The following is a 9,399-nucleotide window of genomic DNA, read 5'->3' as shown; positions in this document are numbered from 1 at the left end:
AAATCTCTATCATTTGGGGCTTAATCTCCAGGAGCTTTCTCACAATTCACATCCATCCTCGTTATCTTTTTCCTTTCATTTTTTTCTACATGTTTTAAAGCTTAACTGCCTGGATTTAAATCTTAAGCCCACCTTTCATTAGCTAGATGACCTCAAGCAAGTTATATAATCTCAGTGAACGTCAATCCTCACCTAAAATGGAAAATTCAGAGCGGGGAGCAGGGCATACCTAAAGTACCACCTCAGCACACATGAACATTTTCACACCAATTGAGAAGTTCTGGACAGATACATATTGAAGTAGTAAGAACCAGGGAAATGATAAGAACTGGAAACGATTCCCAGTTCAAAGTTCTTTTGGGGGTAGCGAGATGCACAGAGGGAATTTCTATAGGACCTGACCACGGAGTCAGGGCACTGGAGAGAATATTGGCCAGATCTGACCCCAAGGGTCAATTCTAGAACTGGCATAACAAATAGGTGTTATCTTATTTGCAAATTCCAAATAGCTGTTAAGGGTTCTCCAGAGCAACATGTTGAGAAGTATTCTAATGCGTAGTCTGTACTAATCAGGACCAAGATCCATTATTGACGTCATGAGTCATACTGAAGCATTGAATTCAATCAATGGAGGCATTGAAGCATATATTTGCTAGTTTTCCCTGGCATTAGGTAACCAAGTCTTAAGGATTTTATTATGCATTCACTACATGTGGGTATTAGTGGCTTTACACCAAATGTGTATGACTTGACTCCCCTAAAGGTATTGTCTTTATATAAGTTCTTGAGTTTTTTATGTTCAAATTATTTGCTTAAATGCCTGTGTAGTTGTTCTCCAGACTGTACAATTAAGACGCATTCATTGTTGACATAATGACCCTACTTCCAAGGAACACCATAATACTTTAAAGTAAAACCTTGACATTTTTTTTATTATATTTCAATTGAAAATCTAATACTTATTCATTTTTGGCTATTTTAAAATTACAGAGAACTTAAAAGATAAAGCTAAAATCCTGTGCAAGGCTGCATAAACTCAGAGTTTAGTCCATTATTAATATTTTGATGAATATAATTCTTCTATGATATAATCTTCTTTCCCAGTGTATGTATGTATATGTATATATATGTGTATTTGTAGATAAATATGTATATTTGAGTGTGTATAGATTTTTAATCAAATACAGAATTTCGTTGCTGCACATACTCTTTATGACAGACTTTTAAAAACTTAATACAACTATGTTAGGTTCTTATTTCTGCTGTACATAAATTACTATAGACTTGGTAGTTTAAAACAACACAAATTTATTATTTTACAGTTATGGAAATTGGAAATGAGTTTTTTAGGGTTAAAATCAAAATGTTGGCAGAGCTACATTTCTTCTGGAGGTTCTAAGGGAGAAACCCGTTTCTTGCCTTTTCCAGATTCTAGAGGCTACCTGCATTCCTTGGCTATGGTTCTTTCCTCCGATTACAAAGCCAGCAGTAGCACCTCTCTCTCTCTCTCTTTCTCTCTCTCTCTCTCTCTCTCTCCCACACACACACACACACACACACACACGCGCACACACCCTTCTGCTCCCATTATTACTTCTCTTTCTGACAATGACACTCCTGCCTCCTTCTTCTAAGGGCCCTTATAATTTCATTCATTTCACCAAGATAATCCAGGCTTTTCTTCCCATCTTAAGACCAGTAACTTAATCACGTTCAAAAATTCATTTTTTCCACGTAGAGTAGCATATTTGCAGGTTCTGGGAATTAGGACATGGACATCTTTGGAGGGGTAGGCATTATCCTGTCTACTGCAATTACATTGCACCTCTGTGCATTGTATGGCAGGGTAAATGTACACATTTGTCTCTACTATTTGTTAATGGGATACTAGAAAGGAACAAATAAATTTTAATAAATGCTATAAATTCTAAATGACTAATAGAATGGGAGAGTGGGCAATGGCAATTGAGCAATTTAAACAGTTTTGGGTAGATGGGAAGCAGATAGAAGAGTGCAAAATGATTTAACAGAAAGGAGAAAGTTGAAATATAAGTGCCAGCAAGGAATGATATCAACAAATATGAAGCCTAATCATGTTCAGTGTACTGGGGAGGTCTTAGACATGGTAGCATTTTGAAACTCTTAAGACATGTGTGAGGAGTGTGCTAAAAACAAAAGGAATCCCTTTAAGATTGTAAAAGGAGCTATCAAAATACTAGAGATAGCCTGCTTCACTTCAGTCGGGCAATCATACCTTCTCTCTACATACCAGTGAGGAAAGGTTTATTCCCTGGAATAATAACTAGAAAGTCCTTGGGGACATATGGAAGTCAGGCATCGGAGGACAGGATGGCATGGTTCACCGACATTCAGGGAATGACTAACACTCCATATACTGACCACTGTGACCTCCACCCCCCCGCTTTGGTTCAACTCACAGAATACTGGCTCTGAGATATACATGTCTAGTCAGAAGATTGCACAATTCTCCTCTGGAGAAACTGATTAGTCCAAAAGAAAACATTCCACACACTGACATTCAGAATTCTCCAATGCAACGGTCACTTGATTACCCCAACTTTCAGACCTACCATCAACAAAAATGAAGCTTTCAATCAGCTTTTTAGCAACTTAATATAAACTATGAATATACAGCCAAGTCACACCAGATGTTTGGCTAGAACTTTTGATAAGAGAGATAGAAACCAACCAATAAAAAAAGAAATAAATTGGAGAAAATAATGGTGATGAAAAGAACAGATGATAACCTCAAAAATAAGATAATTAGTACAAGTAAAAAGAACTAAATGATATACAAAAAGGACATATGGTAAAGAACAATACCACGGATGTTAAAAATAGGATAGCAGAAATTTAAAAGTCAACAGAAGATTAGGAAGATAAACTTGGTAAATATTACTAAGAATGAAACAATGAGAAGTATATTTGTTTCCTAGGACTACCATGACAAATTACCACAAACTTAGCGGCTTAAAATAACAGAAATTTGTTCTCTTACAGTTCTGGAGGCCAGAAGTCTGAAATCACATTGTCAGCAGAGTCACATGCTCACTAAAGACTCTAAGGACAAATCCTTCCTTGCCTCATCCAGCTTCTGATAGCTCCAGGCATTCCATGACATGTGACTACATCACCCCAGCCTCTGCCTCTGTTTTCACACAGTCTTCTTCTCTTTTCCCTGTGTGTCTCTCCTTTATGTGTCTCTTGTAAGAACACTTGTCATTGAATTTAGAGCCTACCTGAATAATACAGGATGATCTCATTTGCAAACTTTAACTTGACTACATCTATAAAGAATGTTTATACAAATAAGCTCATATTCACAGGTTCTGGGAATTATGACAGGGATATAATTTTTGAGGGGCCCCCATTCAACCCACCACAGGGAGAAAGAGAACACAGAAGAAAACAATACGGGAAAATTAGATCAATTTAAGAGGCTTAACATTGAACAGAAACTCCAAGAAAACTAAAAATAGAAGGTAAGAACTTGTCAAGTATATGAAAACTCTCAGAACTGATGGACATGAGTTTTCAAAATGAAAGGTGTTGCTTCCCATTTCAGTTCCAATATGTAGAGTCTGGAAGTCATCATTCCGATCCTTATACGAAGAAAAAAGTTGAACAAACTCAAAATCGACCACTTTCTTAAACCCATCAGAAAAGAATTTGCAAGGTTAACTGCCACCCTAAAATCTGGAGATACAGGCAAATCAGAAAGTCACAGAGGAGATCTGCTTACATGGATCAGAAGCTATTGGAAGCATAAACTGGTGGGTACACTTACAAGGCAATTTTGATGAATTGCTGGAGTCTGAGTGTGGACTAGTCTGAGAATCAAAAACTCCCGAGGGCCTCAAACTTAGACAAAGTCCCCATTTTTTCATAGGGTTTATCTCCAAGAACCTCACCAGGTTCCTGAGACTGGTCAAGATCTAACAAAGCCTACAGTCTTGACAGGGAGAGGGGAAGAGTGATCCTTGTGAAACATGTCCACAGCCCTCTCTATAACAAAGGCCAACTCTCTGGGGGGGAGAAGATTTTATCAGAACCTTGTCCCAGAGGTGCGGAAAAAGAGGATTCCTCTCATTCCAGCTATCTCTACCTCCTGTCTTAACTGAAAGGAAAATAAGGAAGCTATAGAAGAAGAAACACATATGAAGATCACAGGCCAGAGATATAGGCTCACTAAAAGACTGAGATTTAATAAGAAAACTATAAAACACTTCGTCTCCCCTGCATCTTACCACCATACTAGCAGAACTCCGGTAATATAATAATGATTACAGCTGAAATAGCTACGAAACAAAGCCTCTCCCTGAGAAGAAATAATGAGGGAAGCCCAAGTTCACATGGAACATTCATCTACATGGACCATATTCTGAACCATTAAACACACCTCAACAAATTCAAAAGAATAGAAATCATAGAAAGTATGTTTTCAGACCAAAATGGAAATAAACTAGAAATAAATAACAGAAAGATAGCTGGAAAGTACTCAAATATTTGGAAATAAAATGTACACTTTTAAATAATGCATGAGTTAAATAAGTCTCAAAAGAATTTTAAAAATGTTTTGAACTTGGTGAAAATGAAAATGCAGCTCATCAAGATTTGAGAAATGCAGAGAAAGCAGTACTTAGAGGGAAATATATAGCATTAAGTGCATAATTAAAAAAGAATATATAAAATCAATAACTTAAGCTTCCACTTTAGGAAAGTAGAGAAATGTAGGCTTAAAGCAAGCAAAAGAAAAGAAATAATAAAAATTAGAGCTCACAGCAATGATATTAAAAACAGTAAAACAGGGGGCTGGCCCCGTGGCATGGAGGTTGGGTGTGCGCTCTCCACTGCTGGCGGCCCAGGTTCGGATCCTAGATGTGCACCGGCGGGCCGCTTGTCAAGCCATGCTGTGGTGGCGTCCCATATAAAGTGGAGGAAGATGGGCACAGATGTTCCCCAGGGCCAGTCTTCCTCAGCAAAAAGAGGAGGATTGGCATGGATGTTGGCTCAGGGCTATCTTCCTCACAAAAAAAAACAAACAAAACAAAACAGTAAAACAGTTGAGAAAATCAACTAAACCAAAAGCTAGTTTTTTTATTGATGTCAGCAAAATTAATAAACTTCTTGCTGGACTAACCAAGAATTTTTTTAAAAAGACACTAATTACTAGTTTCAGAAAGGAAAAAAGAGCCATCACTACTAATCCTATGGATATTAAAATGATAAGAAAGAAATATTACTAATAATTCTATACCAGCAAATTTTATAATTTAGATAATATGGACCAATTCCTTGAAAGGCTCAAACTACCAAAACTCATACAATAAAAAATAGATAGCCTGAATAGCCCTTTGTTTATTAAAGAAATTGAATCAACAATGAGCAATCTTCCAAAAAAGAAAACACAAAGTCAAATATTTAAGGAATGTTTGGTGAATTCTACAAACATTTAAGGAAGAAATAATACCAATGATCCATAATCTATTATAGAAAATAGAAGCAGAGGATACATTTTCTAACTCATTCCGTGAGGTTAACCTTACTCAAAGACCAAAACCAAAGACAGTATAAGAAAGGAAATAACAGATCAATATCTCTGGTGAACATTAAAAAAAATTCTCAACAAAATATCAGCAAATTGAATCCAACAATGTATAAAAATAATTATATACCATAACCAAGTGGAATTTATTCCAAGTACACAATGATGGCTCAATATTTGAAAATTAATCAATGCAATCCTCCACATCAACAGATTAAAGAACAAAAATCACAGGATCATATCAACTGATGCAGAAAAAGCATCTGAGAAAATCCAGAAAACATTCATTCATAATAAAAACTCTCAGCAAGTTAGGAAGAGAAAGGGACTTCTACTTGAATAAGAACATCTATCTAAAATCTACATCTTACATCACACTTAATAGTAAGACTCTGGATACTATCTCCCTACAATTAGGAACAAGGAAAGGATGTCTTCTCTCATCTCTTCTATTCAATATCATACTGGAAGTCCTAGGTAGTGCAATAAGGCAAGAAAATAAAATAAACACGTACCTGTACTGAAAAGAAAGAAATAAAACTGTCTCTCTTCTCAGATGTAAAAACTCCCAAAGAACTGACAAAAGAAATTCCAGGAACTAATAAGTAAGTATAGCAAGGTGACAGAATATAAGGCTAATATACAAAATTAAATTGCTTTCCAAAAATACTAGTAATGTAAAATTGGAATTTTAAATTTAAAAAGCAATACCATTTATAATAACACAAAAACCATGAAATATTTAGGTATATGAAATAGATATAATATAAGTACAAATCTAACAAAATCTTTATGCAGAAAACTACAAAACTTTATTGGAAGGAGTTAAAGAAAATCTAAGTAAATGGAAAGACATTCTGTTCATGGATTATAAGCCTCAACATTTTAAGATGTCAATTTTTCCTAACTTGATCTACAGATTTGACACAATCCTAGTCAAAATCCCAGCAAGCTATTTTGTACATATTGACAAACTGATTCTAAAGTTCATGTGGATAGGCAAAAGATTTAAACTCGCCAAAACAATACTGAAGAAGAACAAAGTTGGAGAACTCATACTACCTGATTTCAATATTTATTATAGAAGATATAGAATCAAGACAGTGTGGTGTTGGCAAAAGAATAAACATATATATAAATGAAACAGTATAAAGAGTCCAGAAATGGACCCACGCAAATATAGTCAACAGATCTTTGACAAAGGAGCAAAGTCAATTCAATAGAGAAAAGGTAGTCTTTTCAACAAATGGTGCTAGAACAATATATATGCAAAAGAAAAGAAAACAACCTAGACACAGAACTTATATCTTACACAAAAAATAACGAAAAATGTACCATAGGTCTAAATGTAAAACACAAGAGAAAATCACCATGACCTTGAGTTTGGTGATGAGACTGTAAATATAATATCAACAGCACAAACCATGAAAGAAAAATTTGATAAATTCGACTTTATTAAAATTAAAAACTTCTGTTCTGTGAAAGACACAGTTAAGAGAGTGAAAAGGCAAGCCACAAACTGGTAGAAAATATTTGCAAAATATATATCTGATAAAGGATTTATATTCAAAATATACAAAAAATGCTTAAAACTGAACAATAATAAAATGCACAAGCCAACTGAAAAATGAGCTTGAGATCTAAACAGACACTTCACCAAAGATTTACATATGCCAAATAACCATATGAAAAAATGCTCAACATCATTTGTCATTAAGGAATTGCAAGTTAAAACAACAATGAGATACTACTAAACATCTATTAGAATATCTAAAATTCAAAACACTAGCACCACCAAATGCTGGCAAGGATGTGGAACAACAAAAAACTTTTATTCATTTCTCGTGAAAATGCAGATGGTATAGCCACTTAAGAAGACAGTTTTTTACAAATTAAACATAGTCTTACCATATGATCCATGATCATGTGCCTAGGTTTACCCAAATGACTTGAAAATTTACGTCCACATAAAAACCTGCTTGTGAATGTTTATTGTGGCTTTATTCACAATGACCCAAAACAGCAAGCAACCAAGATGTCTTTAAGAGTGAATGGATACACATGATGTAGCACCTCCATATAACGGAATATCATTCGGCAATTTAAAACACACACACACACACAAACAAATCTGCTCTCAGCAAGAAAAGATGTGGATGAATCTTAATGCATTTTCCAAGTTAGAGAAATCAGTCTGAAAAGGCTACACACTGTATGATTTCAAGTACATGACATTCTGGAAAAGGCAAAACTATAGAAATGGAGAGAATGAGAGGGTTGAATAGTTGAAGCACATTGGAATTTCTAGGGTAGTGAAACTATTATATATGAAACTATAATTGTGGTTACATGACATTATGCCTCTTTTCAAACTCCATAGACCTGTACAGCACAAAGAGTGAACCTTAATGTATACAGATTAAAAAAAAAATTATTTGAAGGTCAGGGAATCCCAGGATGGAAGACAGAATGTGATAAAAGAATCATGATGTAAAACAAATGTATTGAACTACGTTGCTGAAGTAGATAAGGGGTATAAGGTGCTGACCTCAGTAATTCTGGAAATGATTGGATTTTAGAGGGCTAAAGGTAAAAGGAACTGCATATAAGGACTGTATGGTAGTTGATAAAGTTCTTTTCCAAAAGAGATACCAGTTAACAATTTTAAACCACTATATATAGATACTGGAATTGAACATTTAAGTAAATAAATGGTGGATGGTGGGAGCCGGGTTTCTCACTGTTAGAGTTGGAGCTCACGGATAAACAAGAGGAAGCTAAAATTATCACTGTGATAATGGTTTAGAGTTGGAGACATCAGAATGAATTTGCCCTCAGCTTAATACAAACATAGATAGTGATATATGTGTGTGTGTGTGCATGTGCACATATGTATACACACGTTAGTATTCACACATATATGTCCTAGCTCTGTTAGCTGAGAGCACCCAGATGCAACTTCACCCTCGTAGCAACAAGCACACCTACTGCCCAGATCTGGGCTTCTAATATCATTCTTTAATAAAAGGAACAAAGGCTCCTTGGAGAAATGGATGATTCTAGGATTGGGGCCAGAAATATATAAGATGAGCCTGGAGCATTATGCAGTGCCAGAAAGTAAGAAAGTACTCAAACACACACACACACACACACACACACACACACACACACACACACAATGATGAGAGTACGCCAAAGGAGCCAACTGAAAGAACTCCCGATGGCCAAATGTTTTGAGGAGCAAAAAAGGAATGTTAGAATTCTAACCCAGAGTATAAAATAAATATCCATGAATTCATATTTATATATAAATGATTGAATGATAAAGGTGAGAGAATAGACAAATCTTCTACACAGAAAAATTCCAAATAATTTATGTAGATCCTCACCCTTAAGGAAGCAGAGCATAACTCTCTAGTCCTTAAGTGTGGGTTGAGCATAATGGCTTTATTACAAAGAAAACAATATGAAAAGGGAGACAAAATTGAGTAACCTTATAGTGGAGAAACCTAACAAACACTACACTTAGCCAGGTGATCATGTTAACGTCAGCAGTGATGAGTCATATTCATAGTATGAACCCTTGATACTATATGATGAAAATGGTACTTTATCTCTGTGGTCTTCTCAAAAACACAATACCTCAGTCTAACCAGAAGAAAAATATCAGCCAAACCCCAAATGCAGGCCATTCTACAAAATATTTGGTGAGTGATCCTCAAAACTCTCAAGGTCATAAAAAACAGGGAAAGTCTAAGAATCTGTAATAGCTGAAAAGATTCTCAGGCATTTGGATGACTAAATGTAATGTGGTATTCTGGATGGGATCCTGG

The sequence above is a fragment of the Diceros bicornis genome, chromosome 6 (assembly GCF_020826845.1).
Source record: "Diceros bicornis minor isolate mBicDic1 chromosome 6, mDicBic1.mat.cur, whole genome shotgun sequence".
Lineage (NCBI taxonomy): Eukaryota > Metazoa > Chordata > Mammalia > Perissodactyla > Rhinocerotidae > Diceros > Diceros bicornis.
The sequence above is the reverse complement of the archived record's forward strand: the minus strand, read 5'-3'. Positions refer to the sequence as shown.